Raw genomic sequence first — 21,860 nt, forward strand, 5'->3', positions numbered from 1 at the left:
CATCACCGATAATGGCTCGCAATTCACCAGCAACCTTTTTAAAACATAATGTGCTAACCTTGGAACGCAGATATGCTACGCTTCGGTAGCACATCCCAGGAGCAACGGCCAGGCCGAGCGCGCTAACACAGAGGTCCTGAGAGGCTTCAAGGAAAGGACCTTGAAAAATAAGCTCAAGATTTGTGGCAGGGGCTGGCTCGACGAGCTCCAGTCTGTGTTGTGGTCCATCCGGACCACCGCAACCAAGCTGACGGGCGAGACCCCGTTCTTCCTCGTCTATGGAGCTGAAGCGGTTCTCCCACACGAGGTCAAGCATCACTCCACGCGGGTCTTGGCGTTCGACAAGGCACACCAGGATGAAATGGGGCGGAAGGATCTCGTGCTCGGGGAGGGATGCCACTGTCAAGCCTCGCTCTGAGCGGCAAGGTACCAGCAGGCGCTGCGGCGGTACCACCGCCGCAGCGTCCGCCCTAGGACGCTTGAGGTGGGTGCTCTCGTCCTGAGGCGGGTTATCTCTAGGGAAGGGCTGCAGAAGCTTCACCCACGTGGGAGGGCCCGTTTAGGATTGCTTGTGTCTCCAGGCCTGGCGTCGCGCGCCTATAGACACAGGATGGGATCCCCATCCAAAATGCTTGGAACAACCAGCACCTCCGGAAATTCTACCCACGAAGTAAGGTTCATGCCCGTGAAGGTCTCTGCTCGTGACACTCTCACGTAATAATGAGTGGGGCTGTACATGCCCTGGAGTCTCCTGAGTGTCACCCGCGGGCCTCACGAGGGCTCCCTCCCATGTCCTAGTGGTAGCACTTAGCTCCACGCTGGTGAGAAGACTAGACTAGGTGCCGGACGCGGCTGCTCATTTGCTTGCTTTCTGTAGTTGTTTTGCAATTTTTAATGGAATTTGGAGTTTTCGCATTTTGATCACCGAGTTGGGATTTTCCTCCTCTTGTTTCGTTCGTTCTCAGTCTTGGCCAAGGAAGAGCGACAGTTGCCCGTCGCTCCTCCTCGCGCATCCTACGCATAGGGGCTAGGCAGATGTGTGTGTTGGGTTCGCATGCATGCAAGCACACTTCGCCGAAACCCCGTTTCCCCAGCGCTTCGGCTCCCTTAATCCTCGCGAGACGCCCTCGGTCAAGCTCATGGGCATGCGCACCCTCTTATGTCCATGCCCCCCGGGCAGCATGGTGCACTAAGACACAGCTAAACCCACGGCAGGGGGCTCGCGCAAGGAGGAATGAGATGCCCCTTCAAGGTTTTTCTTTAAAAACCTTGCAGCAGCTCTACAGCTCCTCCCGAGTCATCGTGAAGGGGGGCTCCACCAGGCATCAAGAGTCGCACCCTCGTGAGGTGGGAAGCTACCGCGGGCATATCAAGCTAAGTTACACTATCCGTGCCCACTCGGAATACAAATATCACAGCACAACATCAAGATAATAAGAATAGCATTATGGCACAACTGCCGCAGTACATTACACACCCCAGCGGGGCACTCTACTTTTTTCAAAATCCATGAGAAAGGAAAGGTTAAGCAGAAGCGGCCCGCACGACTGCAGCAGCTCTTGAAGCCAAGCTCGGCAGGCCCAGGCTCAATTCGAGACCTCCTCCTGCTTCACCGGGGCACGGCGGCGAGACGACCCGTTACCTTCCCCAATGCGAGCTCAACGGTGCGGAGGCTAGTCGTAGCCGCCGCTATTGGAGCTCTCGCCTGAAGGGGAGCTATCGCTGCTGGAGGAAGCGCGGCTATCGTCAAGGGCAAGCTCACCTTCGTCGTCGTCACGGTTGTCGTCAAGTCCAAGCTCATCATCGCCGCTGTCATCTTCTGGGTAGCACCCCACGCAGCGACTGTCCTCCCTGAACACCCTCACGAAGAGGCTCGCGAGGCCGTCATACTTGAAGTGGAGGGTGCACCTCCCGCTCAGGCCTCGTGTGCGGGCAAACGCCTGCCAGCCATGGGCCGAGACCACACTGCCTGTCGCGCTGACCTCAATCCTGACCCATGAGGCGCTACTGCAGCGGCCGTTAGCTTGCAGCTAGAGGCCGTCGAGCCCCGTGGCCGGCAGCTCATAGGTGATGAAGCGTGGAAGTCGGAGCAAGGTGTCGACGGGTTTCTCCGACCACACGACAAACTCTGGGGCACATCCACCAAGGGGAAGCGTGGTCGAGGAGGTCGGGTGACCATGGCGCGTGATGACCCACAAGTATAGGAGATCTATTGTAGTCCTTTCGATAAGTAAGAGTGTCGAACCCAACAAGGAGCAGAAGGAAATGACAAGCGGTTTTCAGTAAGGTATTCTCTGCAAGCACTGAAATTATCGGTAACAGATAGTTTTGTGATAAGGAAATTCTTAACGGGTAATAAGTAACAAAAGTAAACAAGGTGCAGCAAGGTGGCCCAATCCTTTTTGTAGGAAAGGAAAAGCCAGGACAAACTCTTATATAAAGGAAAGCGCTCCCGAGGACACATGGGAATTATCATCAAGCTAGTTTTCATCATGCTCATATGATTCACATTCGGTACTTTGATAATTTGATATGTGGGTGGACCGGTGCTTGGGTACTGCCCTTCCTTGGACAAGCATCCCACTTACGATTAACCCCTCTCGCAAGCATCCGAAACTATGAAAGAAGAATTAAGGTAAATCTAACCATAGCATGAAACATATGGATCCAAATCAGCCTCTTACGCAGCAACGCATAAACTAGGGTTTAAGCTTCTGTCACTCTAGCAACCCATCATCTACTTATTACTTCCCAATGCCTTCCCCTAGGCCCAAATAATGGTGAAGTGGCATGTAGTCGACGTTCACATAACACCACTAGAGGAAAGACAACATACATCTCATCAAAATATCGAACGAATACCAAATTCACATCACTACTTATAACAAGACTTCTCCCATGTCCTCAGGAACAAACGTAACTACTCACAAATCATATTCATGTTCATAATCAGAGGGGTATTAATATGCATAAAGGATCTGAACATATGATCTTCCACCAAATAAACCAACTAGCATCAACTACAAGGAGTAATCAACAGTACTAGCAACCCACAGGTACCAATCTGAGGTTTTGAGACAAAGATCGGATACAAGAGATGAACTAGGGTTTGAGAGGAGATGGTGTTGGTGAAGATGTTGATGGAGATTGACCCCCTGCCGATGAGAGGATTGATTGTGATGACGATGGTGACGGTTTCCCCCTCCCGGAGGGATGTTTCCCTGGCACAACAGCTCCGTCGGAGCCCTAGATTGGTTCCGCCAAGGTTCCGCCTCGAGATGGCGGTGCTTCATCCCGAAAGCTTCCTTATGATTTTTTCCAGGGCAAAAGACACCTTATACCAGAAGATGGGCATCGGGGAGCTTCCAGGTTGCCCACGAGGCAGGGGGCGCGCCCAGGGGGGTAGGGCGCGCCTCCCACCCTCGTGGACAGTGGATGGCCCCCCTCTGGTGCTTTCTTCGCCCAATATTTTTAATATATTCCAAAACTGACTTTTGTGGAGTTTCAGGACTTTTGGAGTTGTGTAGAATAGGTCTCTAATATTTTTCTCCTTTTCCAGCCCAGAATCCAGCTCCCGGCATTCTCCCTCTTCATGTAAACCGTGTAAAATAAGAGAGAAAAGGCATAAGTATTGTGACATAATGTGTAGTAATAGCCCATATTGCAATAAATATCGATATAAAATCATGATGCAAAATGGACGTATCAGCGCACCTCGCCTCATCGGATGGGCTCCCCTAGTGCCGGTGGCCCGGGCCACGAGAAAAAGCGCCGCCACGGCCGCCAAGAGAGGCACCAGCTACCGGAGAAGTGTGCCTGCGACCCCTGGAAGCCGCCGCCGGGGTCGCAACGTGCTTGCGGGGACGGTCGCGGCCCCTCTTGGGCGGTGGCGAAGCTGGCCCTTCCTTACGGGCCTTCCCCTTCTCAGCGGTCGTGAACCTCCTCGTCGGCACCATGAGCTCTGCAACTACAGCAAGGCGGAGAAGGAGAAGGAACAGGCAATGAGAAGATGAAAATAGAGATGAGAGAGGGGGGGCTCTGCCCCTCCCCCCTCATTTATAGCCAAAGGGAGGTGAGGGAGTCCTGGACTAGGGGGTGTCCGGATAGCCGAACTATCATCATCGGCCGGACTCCAAGACTATGTAGATACACGATTGAAGACTTCGTCCCGTGTCCGGATGGGACTTTCCTTGGCGTGGAAGGCAAGCTTGGCGATACGGATATGTAGATCTCCTACCATTGTAACCGACTCTGTGTAACCCTAACCCTCTCTGATGTCTATATGAACCGGATGGTTTTAGTCCATAGGACGAACAACAATCATACCATAGGCTAGCTACTAGGGTTTAGCCTCCTTGATCTCGTGGTAGATCTACTCTTGTAATACCCACATCATCAATATCAATCAAGCAGGACGTAGGGTTTTACCTCCTTCAAGAGGGCCCGAACCTGGGTAAAACATCGTGTCCCTTGTCTCCAGTTACCATTCGCCTAGACGCACAGTTCGGGACCCCCTACCCGAGATCCGCCGGTTTTGACACCGACATTGGTGCTTTCATTGAGAGTTCCTCTGTGTAGTCACTGATAGGCTCGATGGCTTCTTCGATCATCAACAACGACGCAGTCCAGGGTGAGACTTTTCTCCCCGGACAGATCTTCGTATTCAGTGGCTTTGCACTGCGGGCCAATTCGCTTGGCCATCTGGAGCAGATCGAAAGCTACGCCCCTGGCCGTCAGGTCAGATTTGGAAGTTTGAACTTCACGGCTGGCATCCGCGGAGACTTGATCTTCGATGGATTCGAGCCGCAACCGAGCGCGCCGCACTATCACGATGAGCATGATTTAGCTCTGCAGCCGGACAGTGCCCTGGAGGCCGCACCCGAGCCCGCTCCGACCCTCGATTCGGAGCTGGCTGCGCAGATCGAGGACGGGTGGCTGGACACCGCCTCGGGGACTGCAACCTCTATGGTGATGGAGCCGAATACTGGCCTTGTCCCTTGTGAAGCCCGTGACTCCGAGGTTCCGAACTCCTCGCCGGACTCTGAACCTCCCGCGACCCCTCCAATCGAATCTGATTGGGCGCCGATCATGGAGTTTACCGCTGCGGACATCTTTCAACACGCACCTTTCGGCGACATCTTGAGTTCGCTAAAGTATCTCTTGTTATCAGGAGAGCCCTGGCCGGACTGCAGTCAGGACGGTTGGGATGCAGACGACGAAGAAATTCAAAGCCCACCCACCACCCACTTAGTAGCCACTGTCGACGATCTAACCGACATGCTAGACTTCGACCCTGAAGACATCGACGGTATGGACGACGATGCCGGAGACGACGAAGAACCAACGCCTACTGGGCACTGGAAAGCCACCTCATCATATGACATATACATGGTGGATATCCCAAAGGATGGGAATGGCGAAGGAACTGCGGACGATGACCCCTCCAAGAAACAGCCCAAGCGCCGGCGTTAGCGGCGCCGCTCTAAATCCCGCCACAGCAAGAATGGAGATTCTGGCACCGGAGATAATAATACCCCAGACAGTGCCGAAGACAACCCCCTCCAGCAAGATTCAGCACAGGAGGACGGACATGCCAGCCCTCATAAGAGAGCGGCAGACGAAGAGGTAGAGGATGATAATTACATGCCTCCCCCGGAGATGAGGCAAGCCTCGACGACGATGAATTTGTCGTGCCTGAGGATCCCGTCGAACAAGAGCGTTTTAAACGCAGGCTTATGGCCACGGCAAACAGCCTCAAGAAAAAGCAGCAACAGCTTAGAGCTGATCAAGACCTGCTAGCCGACAGATGGACTGAAGTCCTTGTGGCCGAAGAGCATGAGCTCGAACGCCCCTCCAAAAGCTACCCCAAACGTAAGCTGCTCCCCCGATTAGAGGAGGAGGCATCTAAACCTGCATCACCAGCGCACAATACGGCTGACCGACCACCCCATGGCCGCGACAGAGAGGCCTCTAGGCCCTCCACTAGAACCGTACCCCGGCATCGCTCGAAAAGCACAAGGCCACAGGGGAACGCTTTGGACTTGCGAGATATATTGGAGGATAAGGCAAGACAATCAAGATCGATCTATGGATCACGTGGGCGCCCCATGATACGTGACGACAACCGTTGTGCCGGACACAGCAAGTCCGGCCGGGCCGAACACAGTAGACAAAGCCCTTTTGAGCTTCGTCGTGATATAGCCCAATACAGAGGCGCCGCACACCCACTATGCTTCACAGATGAAGTAATGGATCATCAAATCCCCAAAGGGTTTAAACCCGTTAATATTGAATCTTATGATGGCACAACAGACCCCGCGGTTTTGATCGAAGACTATCTGCTTCATATCCACATGGCCCGCGGTGATGATCTTCACGCCATCAAATACCTCCCACTCAAGCTTAAAGGACCAGCTCGGCATTGGCTTAACAGCTTGCCAGTAGAATCAATTGGGTGTTGGGAGGACCTGGAAGCCGCATTCCTTGATAACTTCTAGGGCACGTATGTGCGACCACCAGATGCTGACGACCTAAGCCATATAATTCAGCAGCCAGACGAATCGGCCAGACAATTCTGGACACGGTTCTTAACTAAGAAAAATCAAATCGTCGACTGTCCGGATGCGGAGGCCCTCGCGGCCTTCAAACATAACATCCGCGACGAGTGGCTTGCCCGGCACCTGGGACAGGAAAAGCCGAAATCCATGGCAGCCCTCACATCACTCATGACCCGCTTCTGCGCGGGAGAGGACAGCTGGCTAGCCCGCAGCAACAACCTCAGCAAAAATTCTGGCAGTCTGGATATCAAGGACCGCAATGGTAGGTCGCGTCGCAACAAGAACAAACGCCACATTAACAGCGACAACAATGAGGATACGACAGTCTATGCCGGATTCAGAGGCTCCAAACCCGGTCAGCAGAAAAAGCCATTCAAAAGAACTACTCCGGGTCTGTCCAATTTGGACCGAATACTCGATCGCTCGTGCCAGATACACGGCACCCCCGAAAGGCCAGCTAACCACACCAACAGGGACTGTTGGGTATTCAAGCAGGCAGGCAAGCTAATTGCCGAAAACAACGACAAGGGGCTGCATAGCGATGATGAGGAAGAGACCCGACCGCCGAACAATAGAGGACAGAAGGGTTTCCCCCCACAAGTGCGGACGGTGAACATGATATACGCAACCCACATACCCAAAAGGGAGCGGAAGTGTGCACTCAGGGATGTATACGCGATGGAGCCCGTCGCCCCGAAGTTCAACCCATGGTCCTCCTGCCCGATCACTTTTGATCGAAGGGACCACCCCACCAGCATCCGCCACGGCGGATTCGCCGCATTGGTTTTAGACCCAATCGTCGATGGATTTCACCTCACCAGAGTCCTGATGGACGGCGGTAGCAGCCTGAACCTGCTTTATCAGGATACAGTGCGCAAAATGGGCATAGACCCCTCAAGGAGTAAACCCACAAAGACGACCTTTAAAGGCATCATACCAGGTGTATAGGCCAATTGTACAGGCTCAGTTACACTGGAAGTGGTCTTCGGATCCCCGGATAACTTCCGAAGTGAGGAGTTAATCTTCGACATAGTTCTGTTCCGCAGCGGCTATCATGCTCTGCTCGGACGTACCGCGTTTGCAAAGTTCAACGCGGTGCCGTACTATGCATACCTCAAGCTCAAGATGCCAGGCCCTCGAGGAGTCATCACGGTCAACGGAAACACTGAACGCTCTCTCCGAACGGAGGAACATACATTGGCTCTCGCTGCAGAAGTACAGAGCAGCCTCTTAAGGCAATTCTCGAGTCCGGCCGTTAAGCGACCGGACACGGCTAAACGCGCCTGGAGTAACCTACAACAAGACCACCTGGCGCGTTCTGAGCACGCGTAGCAATGCGGCCCCAACCCCAGCCCCTGCAAAATTGCAAGACTGGTCCTTCGCATACATCATTACGCTCTGGAGATACCATGGGCATAGGGGGAGGGGCACGACCATGATAGGCCCAGAATGCAGCTTAACCACACCAGGGGCTCTCAAGTGTGTCATTCTTTTTTTCTCTTTTTCTTTTTTTTTACCCACAGGACTCCATTCATCAGAGGCCCTGTCCGGTAGTAGACCTGCCGAACTCACGATGCAACAGCCAGGGAAGGAGAAAGGCTACGACGAATATCCAGGTGGTCTCCATTACGAGCATTAAATCTGTTTTATACACCATTCCGCAGCCTACCCCTGGAGGGGGACATGTTTAATAGTCCCATCCCTTGCTTATCGCACTATTTGTATCGTTTTGCATTCACAGCAGTATTACTTGAATAAACAATGCAGCACCTTTTTGCTTACAATTGCATTTCTTTCTTATACATACGTTCATTTATGACATGTTGCATCCGTACACTTTGGTACGGCTAAATACACCAGGGGCTTATGTTTCCCGCATCATGGTGTGATAAGTCCGTACACTTCCACAAGTGCGGCACCCCGAACTTATAGCATTATATGCATCGGCTCCGAATCATGTCTTGGGTCAATAGTTGGGTTTGCCCGGCTCCCATGTTTTGGTACCTTACGTTCCGTTGTATCGGCTAAGGTAGCACTAGGAGAACCACTGCGATTGCGCCCCAGTTGAGCTGGGCGAGCGCCTTAGTGGAGAAAGCTAAAACTGACCATCATGATGAGGCGGGAGCCGGTCGCTATTCGAGAGGTCTTTTTCGAGTCCCTAAAGACTTATGCCGCTTAGAGCGAGGAACCGGCTTTGTCCGGCCCAGGCGTGGATAGCGCCCCAAATTCGGCCTTCCGAACACTAGGGGCTTCGCCAAAATTTAAAATTATAGAATTCTATGGCTAAGTGAGAGTGTTCAAGCTTTATAAGTCTGGTTGCCTCGTTCGTTGTGTTGAGCGCCTCCCTAGATGGACCCAAAAATGGGAACAAGAGTGCTCAAATTTATCCCGAACACCCTAGCACTTGTGGCATGGGGGCTGAAGCCGACGACTTGCCATCTCTCAGATTTGATAAACGGCCGCACAGAAGGTAATATTTTAAATTAACAAGCATTGCTTAGCGCATATGAACAAAGTTTTCAGCGCACAGGATAACAAAATGCGAGTCTACTCAAATATTACATCTTTGGAGCACTCACCCGCAATAATGCGGGCACCCTTCAGGACACTCTTACAATACATCTCGGGCGTGCGATACTCCTTGCCCGGCGGTGGCGCGTCTGTCACAAGCCTCTCAGCATCCATCTTGCCCCATTGCACCTTTGCGCGGGCAAGGCCCCGACGGGCACCTTCAATACAGGCGTAGTGCTTGATGACTTCAACCCATGGACACGCATCCATCAGCCGCCGCACCAGGCTGAAGTAGCTCCCAAGCATGGCCTCCTTGGGCCACAGCCGAACTATGAGGCCCTTCATGGCCTGTTCGGCCACCTTGTGGAGCTCGACCAGCTGCTTCAGCTAGTCGCTAAGGGGCACCGGATGTTCGGCCTCAGCATACTGACACCAGAAGACCTTCTCCGTCGAGCTCCCCTCCTCGGCCCTATAGAAAGCGGTAGCATTGGACACGCTGCGGGGCAGATCTGCGAACGCTCCTCGAGAGCTCCGAATTCGGGTAAGTGATAGGTAATTCACACTCACATGCTTGCTTTGCATGAAACATGCCTTACCCGCCGCTATTTTCTTCAACGCCTCGATTTCCTGGAGGGCCTTGTAGGCTTCGGCCTTAGCGGCTTTGGCACTCTCAAGAGCAGATGCAAGCTCGGACTCTCGAGTCTTCGAGTCGCGCTCCAAACTCTCATGTTTTCCACGAGAGCCTGGAGCTCTTGCTGTACCTCCGCCACCCGCGCCTCCTGCTTCTCTCTCTCGGTGCGCTCCGCGGCCGCATTACGTTCGGCCGCGGACACCGCCTCCTTCAGGGTCGCCACCTCATTCGTGGCCACTGCAATACCCACATTATCCTTGTCATTCTTCTTGCAACCAAATCCTTTTCTGTAAGGTACAATTTTAATAAGGTGTTACTCACCTTCCTTGTCCTTGAGCTGCTTCTTGGCACGGCCGAGCTCGTTCTCGGACCGCTCGAGGCTTTGCTTCAAAGTATTGACCTCCGCAGTCAGTGCGGCAGAGGTCAGCAGCACAGCCTGCAATCCCATATTGACATATTTTTTATGACTCCTGCGTATATCTTTTTAGATCCTCAGTCCGGCTTTTATTTCCGAACAACGAACCGAGCATCAGGGGCTACTGTCTCTGCGGTACTACTTTACATATATCAAAATTCTTACCTCAAAGCCTATTAGAAGGCTGCTGCAGGCTTCGGTCAGCCCGCTCTTGGAGAGCAAAACCTTCTGAATCACCGCACTCATGATGGTGCGGTGTTCCTCTTTGATGGAAGCATCGTTGAGCGCCTCCAGCAAGCTATCCGGCGCCTCCGGTTGGACGGAGGCCGCCGGCGTCATGGGGTTGCCCTTCTTACGAAGGGGCCGCCCGCCGGACTCCGGAGCCACTACAGGTTCCGGTGTGGAGTCAGGTGCAAAGTCCATGAGGGTGCCCTGTGGCACCTCCGGGGCCTCCTCCTCCTGGCGGGTCCCTTCCCGGGATCCCACCTCGGCATCGTCCGCATCACGGGGGGTGGAGGCGGTCGGAAGGGAATCCATATCCGACGCACCCAAGGACCCGCTCGACGAAGCGGGAAGATCATCCTTGGGCGGACTGCAGGGTTGTATGCGGCATTAGAAAGACACCATGTGGCGAAAAGAAAAATCATGAAGTTATTCGGGAGTCCGGATACTTACGATCTCGCCAGGGGCTTGGCCTTGAAGGCCAATCCTCGTCGTCATCGCCGGCGCTGGCAGAGCAGTCCGGGGGAAGAGTCCTTCCCTTCTTGGACCCTTCGGCCTCCCTCATTGGGGAGGCCTTCCTTTTCTTCCCTCCGCCCACTGGGGGAGAGGTCTCTTTCTTATCCTCCTCGCCTTCATGGGAGGAGTCCGCCTCGGAGTTACCGGATGATAAGTCCGATGACACCTGAAAACGGGAACTCTTTCGAGTGCTCGTGGCCTTCTTCTTGGCCTTCTTCTCCGGCACCACGTGTGGTGCCGGAACCAGCAGCCCCATTAAGAGGGCGTCCGTTGGGACTTCTGGCAAAGGGGCCGGACAGTTAGCCTGCTCGGCCTTCTTCAGCCAGTCCTGTCAAAGGAGAGGGAGTTTAGATCCCGCATAGAGTCAAACTATGGAAAACAAGTGTACCGTAAATGGTAAAATCGCTTACCTCGCTAGCCGAACGCTGCGAGCTGAATCCGCGATCTTCGGTAGCGGATGCGGGAGCCTCGGTGCCCTTAAACAACACCCTCCAGGCCTCTTCGTACGTAGTGTCAAAGAGCCTGCTCAAAGTCTGGTGCTGCGCCGAATCGAACTCCCACATATTGAAGTCCCGTTGTTGGCACGGGAGAATCCGGCGGATGAGCATGACATAGACTACGTTGACAAGCTTGAGCTTCTTGTTCACTAGCTTTTGGATGCAGGCTTGGAGTCCGGTCAGCTCCTCCGAATCACCCCATGTCCGGCCACTCTCTTTCCAGGAGGTGAGCCGTATGGGGATGCTAGATCTGAATTCGGGGGCTGCTGCCCATTCAGGGTCACGCGGCTCGGTGATGTAGAACCACCCCGATTGCCACCCCTTAACGGTTTCCACGAAGGTGCCCTCGAGCCAAGTAACGTTGGGCATCTTGCCCACCATGGCGCCTCCGCACTCCGCTTGGCTGCCCTTCACAACCTTCGGCTTCACACTGAAGGTCTTGAGCCACAAGCCGAAGTGGGGATGGATGCAGAGGAAGGCCTCACACACGACGATAAACGCCGAGATGTTGAGGATGAAATTCAGGGCCAGATCATGGAAATCCAGGCCGTAGTAGAACATGAGCCCCCGGACAAAGGGATGGAGTGGGAAGCCCAGTCCACGGAGGAAATGGGAAAGGAATACTACCCTCTCATGGGGCCTGGGGGTGGGGATGAGCTCCCCCTCGTCGGGGAGCCGGTGCGCGATGTCGCTGGACAGATATCCGGCGCTGCGCAGCTTCTGGATGTGCCCCTCCGTAACGGAGGAGGCCATCCACTTGCCTCCCGCTCCGGACATAGTTGGAGAAGGTTGAGGTGAGATGTGCGGACTTGGGCGCTGGAGCTCGAGTTCGCGGAGATGGATAAGCAAAGGAGGAAGAAGGCATAGGTAAAAGGGTGGATCTTTATCCCCTTATATGGGCGGACGAAACCATGCGTCCCCACCGGCCTGATAAAACTCGCTTATCTCCCAAGCGCCGCAATCAAGGGCGCGGTTGGGTTACCCACGTCCGTATTGATGGGAATCCGAGAATAAGGGGAACACGATCTCTGCTTCGACAAGACGTGCCAAGAAAACCGCTTCGCTAAACGCGCTGAGGTGGTACAATAAAAACAATTCGAGTAAAGGCTTGGTGGTGGTGTGACGTCACGCCACAAAATACGTCAGCAGATTGAATTTTTGTAAATATTATTCTCTCTACGGTGGTATGTGCAATTTATTTTGCAGAGCCGGACACTATCCTGGTGTTCACAATCTTCTATAAATTATTCGGAGAAGGAACCCGCCTTGCAATGCCGAAGACAATATGCGCGCCGGACTCGTCATCATTGAAGCCTGGTTCAAGGGCTACTGAGGGAGTCCTAGACTTGGGGGTGTCCGGATAGCCGAACTATCATCATCGGCCGGACTCCAAGACTATGAAGATACACGATTGAAGACTTCGTCCCATGTCCGGATGGGACTTTCCTTGGCGTGGAAGGCAAGCTTGGCGATACGGATATGTAGATCTCCTACCATTGTAACCGACTCTGTGTAACCCTAGCCCTCTCCGGTGTCTATATAAACCGGATGGTTTTAGTCCATAGGATGAACAACAATCATACCATAGGCTAGCTTCTAGGGTTTAGCCTCCTTGATCTCATGGTAGATCTACTCTTGTAATACCCACATCATCAATATCAATCAAGCAGGACGTAGGGTTTTACCTCCATCAAGAGGGCCCGAACCTGGGTAAAACATCGTGTCCCTTGTCTCCTGTTACCATCCGCCTAGACGCACAGTTCAGGATCCCCTACTCGAGAGCCGCCTGTTTTGACACCGACAGGAGGCCAAACGTCAGCCTCCATAATCCCATGCAATGATGATTTTCTCTACATGCAGCAGCGACTCGTCAAGTCGAACGGTTGCCGAGGCAGCATGGGGAAGTGGAAACGCCCACATCCCGTCAATCTCCATGCATCGCCCAAGGCCGCAGGCGGTTAGGGCCCACTATGCTCTGCACTGGCCCTTTGGCTTCACCTAGAAGCCAAGTCCGAGCGTGCCTTGGGCTCGGTGGCTACTGTCGGCATTCTGGATATGGGGGTACCCAGACTTTCCTGCCTACGGCCTGCAGTGTGGCTCCATCGACCGCCTGTTACGGCCCAGCATCAACGTCGACAACTAAAGATCCTCTCGAGGGGCCAAGCCTCGTGAGGCGGACGACACAAAGACCTCCAAAGGGATCAGCCTCCTTAGGCTAGCTCCCGAGGGGCAGATATTTCTATGCAAGGCGCACCTCGTGTGGTTCGGGTGACGTGAGCCATGATGATCGAGGCCAGGCGGGCGCCAGTGGGCGTAGTGTACCAGTTTCCTCTTTGGTGCAAAGGAGGCAAGCAGTAGGCGCAATGTCTCGAGGAAGCAGCCAAAGGTTTGCATTCCCGTGCAACAAGACCATGATCGCCAGGACAGTAGGACGGAGGTCATCACCGAGCCCACCATGGCGTCATGACCAGAGGCTTTTGCAGGCGAAGACCACTTTAGTCAGGATAAGATGTAGTAGTTGTCTCCCTTCAAATTTGGCCATTGTGGGATCTCTTCCCGCCTTCATTTGGGAAGAGGACAAATGCCACTATAAATAGGACCTAGCCATCGTGGGCAGGTGGACGACGAATCAAGTCGACTGCATCCATTCCACCCTCATCGGCTCACTTGAGCTCAAGAACACACCTCCTGAGGTTGTTCTTCACTATAGTAGTTCATCCTTAGCCCTTCGAAGCAAATCCACCACAAAGCAGGAGTAGGGTTTTACACCGCAAGGTGGCCCTGACCTGGGTAAACTGTTGTGTCCCCTTTCCTTCGAGCTCAACGCGCTAGGTTGTGAGATTGGAGAGGAGACAGACAGGGGAGGATGAGATCTCCGCACGCACCCCAGAGTTCGAACCTCTCAAGGGTTTGCGAAACCCGAAATCTGACAGGGTCAAAGGGATAGATCATGTGGTCCCCCTCATTATCGGTGAAGGATGATATATATAGACCTCGAGGATCCCACAGATATGTGTGTCGTTTATAAACTGCACTAGGGAGACGTGCTCGATCAGAAGACCACATGTACCCTGCATGCGGCCTGAAAAAAATGTACGGGTGGTGTGCGATTTGTTCAAATCCCCACTGCACAAATTTGATGGGCACCAACTACATTAGTAACATTACAAACCGAAAATCATACCCCCCAGCAAGATGAAAGATGTACGCCGGTTCCCCAACTTTGAGGGGGGTAGGGTGGTGTAGTCCAACGCATGTGCTCAAACTTGATTTGGTCTAACATGGCACACAGAGCAAGAGGAAACCGTCATGGTCAAACCCTTCTCGTACATTGGGTCAAAGGAATAGATTGTGTGGGCATACAGATCCCGATCATTCTCCTATTTTCCAGAACAATAAATAATGAAAAAAAACATATTCTACAATTACCAAAACAAGGATCCCAAGGTTTATATAATCGTCATGACAGGTCACTATAGACACATTTAGATGATAAATGTAATGATCGTATCATGGCGCTTTAATGAAGCTTGAGATATGAAACTTCCCATCGGGTCACCCATCCTTAGACTCCTCCAGCCCTAGCACGCTTAACTTATGTGTTCTATTCGACTTGGCTAGCGGATGGGAGGTTGCCCCATGTTGATAAGAGTTGCCTCCTTGCCTTTAAGGTGTTTCACGCTGGTCATCGTATGGGACCAACTCCCTACTTTCACACACATTTGTGCTTTCAAAAACTGTGTGCAATCTTTACATGGCTGGTGTGTCGCCGCCCAGCCTTTTATGAGCACTGACACTGGCAGCGGGAACCGATGGGAGAAGGGGCAGGAAACCGATGGGAGGACTGGCAGGAAACCGTAGTGTGTTCGGATATATGACATATGCGCACAGTGCTTACCCACGGGTACCAGATGGTTGACTAGAACCGCTTTAAATATTCTGGGTTCGTTTTATAATTAAGTTTTATAATCATTAATTTAATGTGCATAATTCAAATTAGTGCACCAAAATGGCTAAAAAATCATACATGTGTCCTTGGATGCATGTTTAGGTCCCATGCAAATAATGGGAATGAATTACAACCGTCTCGGCGTTTCGCTCGACCTCGGACATTTTGAATCTTGGTTTTTAAATCCCCGTAAATCCAAAACTCACCGGAAAATGGTGAAACTTGGCATGGTGTCACGACATGGCACATATATGTCGTGGAAAAATTATTCGTTTTGGGGCAAGTTTTATTACAATTCTCTTACAAACCGGAGCTTCTCTCAAGAAGCCTCGTGGTTCCGATAGGGAAACGTCTCCCCCTTGTGGGTGAAATGATAATCGCTACCTCTTCTCGCCTTGTATCTTTTTCTATAGGTAACATGGAACGACAGGATATTCGTGCTAAAATTTAAAAATATTCAGGGTTCGTTTGGCCTTTTAATACATTAATTGAGTTTTCTAGGCATTTAATGTCCATAATTCAAATCTGAACTATAAATACATGCTCCAGTGCACCAGAATGGCTAGAAAAATCATACATGTGTCCTTGGTTGCATGTTTAGGTCCCATGCAAGTAACGGGAATAAATTACAACCGTCTCGGTGTCCTAGGCTAAGCTCAAACATTGGGAATCTTGGTTTTTAAATCCCCGTAAATCCAGAACTCACCAGAAAATCACGAAAGTTGGCATTGTGGCACAATATGGCACATATATGTGGTGGTAAAAAAAATTCCAATTTGGGCCAAGATTTATTACAAACCTCTTACAAACCGGAGCTTCTCGTAAGAACCCTCGCGGTTTCGATAGGCAAATGTGTCCCCCTTGTGGGCGAAACAATAATCGCTGCCTCTTCTAGCCTTGTATTTTTTCTACATGCAACATGGAACAACGGGAGGTTCGTGCTCAACTTTGAAGTTATTCAGGGTTCATTTGGCTTTTTATACATTAATTGAATTTTCTAGGCATTTAATGTCCATAACTCAAATATGAACCACAAATACATGCTCTAGTGCACCAAATGGCTAGAAAAATCATACAAGCACTACTGCAGGATGCTGCTAATGCGACACTACAATCGGAGACCCTTTGACGAAACTGTGTGTGATGCATTAATTGCAAATGTGATGTAAAAAACGTCAAAAAGATGCAAAACGTTTGCGATGGCCGAGCCATCAAACACCGTATGTTTTTAGTTGCGTGTGCGATGCAGGGCATATGGTTTAGTTCAATTAACTGTTTGCAATGAGAAAGAAGAACGGAAACGGGCAGCCAGATGAAGGCGTTTGCAATATACGACATACAGATCACTCGAATTAACTGTTTGTGATGAGGCGGAACAACATAAAGGGGCAGCTAGATAAAGGGGTGTGCGATTGAGAGCATACGCTTTAGAAGGATTAACTGTTTGCGATTAGCCAACAAAACAGAAATGGTCAGCCAGATCAAAGTGTCTGTGATTGATGGCATACACTTCACACGGATGAACTGTTTGCGATTAGCCACAACAAACAGAAATAGTTAGACAGATCAACGTGTGTGCGCTAGACGGGCACGCATTCTAATTAAAAGAAGCGTGCGCAAAGGTAATAACGGGCGTGCACGGTTGTTGGAACAAGACGTGTGCTGACATTGCCTATTGCGGTGCACCCTATGGTGCAAACGCCACGTACGCGGCCGAGAAAGCGTGCCCACATTACACCGTCCGGGTATAGTGTCGCGCTTAGAAATTATAGAACCGTCAATAAATTTTGAGCCTGCGTCCCGTCACATTCCAAATTACTACCATGCTATATTTAATTGCAAACCTATTCACACCAATCAAAACCTAAATGGGTTCCCACTTAGGAGCCTATTAGTACTAGGTTATAAATACTACTACTCCAAGATGACTGCACATTCCTCCTCAACTCCTCATCCAGAAAAACAAACAAGTCATTCATCATCGTTCCCTTGCGTCTGCCATGGCTAGCATGAGTTCTGGGTCGAGAGATTGCCACAAGGGAGAAGCGAGCATGGAAGCGGAAGCACGAGAGATGTCCCGCCTCATCACGAAAGCAGCCGACATGTCCCGCCGCACGGTCGTAGCAGCACACAGGTCCCGCCGCGTCGCCGAAGTAGCTCGGAGGTCCCGCCGTGCCGTCAATGCAGCAGACTGGTCCGGACGAACCACGGAAGTAGCTGAGATGTCCCGCTACACCGCGAATGCAGCAGAGATGTCCTCCTGTGCCGCGGTAGCCTGGGAAAATGTCTTGCGGACAGGCGTGGTACAGGCGCATGCATGCAATCGTCCATAGCCAGATGCATGCGCGTACATCAAGATCTGTGCAAAAATTTCTTTTCATATTTTCTTTTTTCTCTCTTATATCCCAGTCGAGTGAGACATAGCCACGCCATGAAATAGGGGCTCAGGCGCCATTAATGGAGACGTTGGGAGGGAGGTGGGCGGCGGATAGAGGTCAAAGGGCTCTCCTTCGGATTATCACGCGGAGGGGTCTAATTGCACGCCTCCCGTACTCAAATAGCTACCCCGCACAACACCTCCTAGCCAATAAAAAAGGGGACGCGTGATGTCACGTAATTGATAAGTAGAACGCCCATGGTTTCAATAATACTTGTGTTTCCGATTTGTAACGTGACAGCAGTTGTTCCAAAATAACTTTATTGATTGTTAATGTGTGCGCCTTCGCAAATCGGACAGAAAAATTACCACATCATGTTGGTGCCATGTCATGACACCATGCCAATTTACATGATTTTCAGGCGAGTTTTGGATTTACGGGAATTTTAAAACCAAGTTTCTCGATGTTTCTGGCCAAGCCAAGACACCCAGATGTTTGAATTCCATTCCCACTTCTTCCGTGGGACCTAGAAGTTTGCCCAAGTACACATAAATGATTTTGCAATGAACTTTTGCATGCTGGAGCATGCGCTTGTACTTCAAATTTGAATTATGTGCTTTAAATGCTTGGAAAATAAATTAATGTATAAAAGGCCAAATGAACCCGGAATAATTCTAAAATTTAGCACGAAACTACTATTTGGTCTAAGCTGCCTGTGTAAAAAATCAAGGTGGGAGAAGGCAGAGTATGTCATTTTGAACACGGAAGTGACATGTTCCCTCTCAGAACCATGAGCCTTCTTGAGAGAAGCTCCGGTTTCCAAGAAGCTTATACCAAAGCTTGTCTGAATTCGGCCAAAAATTTACCACATCATGTTGATGCAATGTCATGACACCATGCCAAGTTTCATGATTTTCAAGCATGTTTTGGATTTACAGAAATTAAAAAACCAAGTTTCTCAATATATCCAGCCGAGGCACGATGCCCAGATGTTTGAATTCCATTTCCATTTCTTGCATGGGACCTACAAATTCACCCAAGGACACACATGTGATTTTTCAACCAACTTTGGTGCACTTGAGCATGTGCTTGTAGTTCAAATTTGAATTATGCACATTAAATGCCTAGAAATTCAATTAATGTATAAAAAAGGCCAAACGAACCCGGAATAATTCCAAAATTTAGCATGATACTTCTATTTGGTCTAATCTGCTTGTGTAAAAAATTGAAGGCGGGAGAAGGCAGTGTTTGTCGTTTCGCACACGGAGGTGACATGTTCCCTCTCGGAACCACGAGCCTTCTTGAGAGAAGCTCCGCTTTGCAAGAAGCTTATACCAAAGCTTGTCCCAATTCAGCCAAAAAGTTACCACAACATGTTGGTGCCATGTCATGACACCATGCCAAGTTTCATGATTTTCAGGTGTATTTTGCATTTACATGAATTAAAAAATCAAGTTTCTCAATCTTTTCGACCGAGCCACAATGCCCAGATGTTTAAATTTCATTCCCAATTCTTGCATGGGACCTAGAAATTCACCCAAGGACACACATGTGATATTTCAACCAACTTTGGTGCACTCAAGCATGTGCTTGTAGTTCAAATTTGAATTATGCACACTAAATGACCAGAAATTCAATTAATGTATAAGAAAGTCCAAATGAACCCGGAATAATTCCAAAATTTAACATGGCACTCACATAGTTCTACGTTGCCTCTATAAATAATCAAGGGGGAGGCAACATATATCGTTTCGCACACAAAAGTGACACGTCTCCCTTTGGGAACCACGAGTCTTCTCGAGAGAAGCTCCAGTTTGCAAGAAGCTTATACCAAAAACTTGTCCAAATGCGGCCAATTTTTTTACCATAGCATGTTGGTGCCATGAAATGACACCATGCCAAGTTCATGATTTTCAGGCGAGTTTTGAATTTCCAGGAATTTAAAAACCAAGTTTCACAATGTTCCCGGCCGAGTCACGATGCCCAGATGTTTGAATTTCATTCCCACGTTTTGCATGGGACCTAGAAATTCACCCAAAGACACACATGTGATTTTTCAACAAACTATGGTGCACTGGAGCATGTGCTTGTAGTTCAAATTTGAATTATGCACATTAAATGCCTAGAAACTCAATTAATGCATAAAAATGCCAAACGAGCCCGGAATAATTCCAAATTTGAACACAACACTCATGTAGTTGCATGTTCACCGTACATAAATTTTCTAGCAATTCAAACACCATCCTTTCCCTTCGTAACACCATTTTGTCTTTCCAAACATAATGACAAAGTCAGGTATACCACAAATAGTTTACTAGAAAGAATCGTGTGGGATACGATATAAAATATCTTGGCGCACCGTCTTGTCTGGCTTACGCGGGAAGCTTCATCGTCTACAGTCCACCGCCCCCGCTGGAACCACACTTACGCGCCAGTTTCTCGCGGCACCGAGTGAACTTTTCCGCCACCGCAGAAATATCTATATCCCCGCCCCCTCCCTCCCACCAAAAGCCACATTTCCACTGTTCCTCCTTGCTTTCCAAGTTCAAACCTTCACTGCTACTTACTGGCACCTCAGCCCCCTTGCAGCGACCCTTCTTCTTGCAGTGCCGCCTCCTCGCCGGCTACCCTTCTTCTTGCAGTGCCGCCACCTCGCCGGCGATCCTTCTTCTTGCTGCACGACCTCCTCGCCACCGACCCTTCATCTTGCTGCGTGGCCTCGTCGATATGGTCAGGTAATCCACACCCCACCCACAACATCCTCATCCTTCCCCGTCCCACATGCCCCAATCGACGGCACGACACCTTCCACCGAAATCACTCCCCCTCCTCCAATTAAGCACCGCCCACGGCCATTTTGCACGTAGTATAACATGGAGCTCAGTAGCATCTGGCAGCGAAGAAGCAAATCGCGGCCGCACGCGCGCACGAGGTGACTATGGCTGCAATGCGTGCCGACAACTAGATCTTGGAGGAGCACCTCATCTTCGAGGCCACCATCGACACCACCATGCGGTTGTCTACTTTAAAGTACAGTTTGTGTTGTTTTCACGAGGCCACCATCAGTGCCTTCTAGTGATTTGTCCTCTATAATGTGATCATGCAATCTGATGTTGAGTTAACAGTTTGGTCATCTGAACTGTAGTTCTGTTAACAGTTTTGTCCTCCGAAATGTAATGTTCAGTTAACAGTTTGGTCCTCCGAAATGTAATGTTCAGTTAACAGTTTGGTCCAACAATTGCTACATTTTGTAGTATTGTTCTCAAGCATTATTTGTTTTGTTAACTGTCTTATCTTCTAGTACATGTTTCTATTCTGCAATGTCGTGCTCAGTTAACTGTTTTGGTCCATTTGGTCTGATGTCCATTTAACTGTTTGGTTCAATTCTGCAATTTGATTTTCATTTGTTGTGGGTACAATTTTGTATTGTTATGCATGTGAAATAAATCGAATTTGGCTGTACTCAATGCATATTCTACTGATAGTATGGCAACTCTCAATTAACTTGATCAAGATCTTCCTTATGTGTGTTGCAGGGAAACAATGGGAGACACTATGGTTTACCATCCAGGTTTGCTCATGCATGGTCCTTTCGCTAATAGCACATTATTGTGCAGTTGCAGGAATCATTCTAATATTTAGGTTTCTTGCAATTTGGTCTTGCACATGTAGGTCCTGCTGTCAAAGGCTTAGACCCATTGTTCGACCCATTCTGCATATGGGGAAATGAGATGTCCATGAATATCAGTCAAGTCAAGAAACTCAGAAAGATTGTTAGGATGAAGAAACTTGCGATGAATAATAGCAAGATCTTTGTTAGCACAATGGAGAATACATCAGTCAACTATAGGATGGTACTAACTCTTTTACCTTGTTTATACCCCTTGCGCCATTTCAAAATTTACAACAGCGATTTATGCATTTCAGTACTCTTCAAAGCAATTCACCATTGATTACCTCTCAAACCACCTACATGGTCATGAGGCGAGAAAGGTATTCATTTAACACCCATGGTACAATATTGAAGTCTTCCTAGAGAGGACGAATGTTGGGCGAGAAATTATCCATAGCAACTGGCCTAAAGTTGCAAGGGCATTCAACATCACTGAAGGCTCAATATGTGCCTTCCACTTCTGTTGTTTCCTAGATGAGATTCATCTGTCTATTTACCATGTATGCTGCTA

The sequence above is a fragment of the Triticum dicoccoides genome, chromosome 4B (genome assembly GCF_002162155.2).
Source record: "Triticum dicoccoides isolate Atlit2015 ecotype Zavitan chromosome 4B, WEW_v2.0, whole genome shotgun sequence".
Taxonomy (NCBI): Eukaryota; Viridiplantae; Streptophyta; class Magnoliopsida; order Poales; family Poaceae; genus Triticum; species Triticum dicoccoides.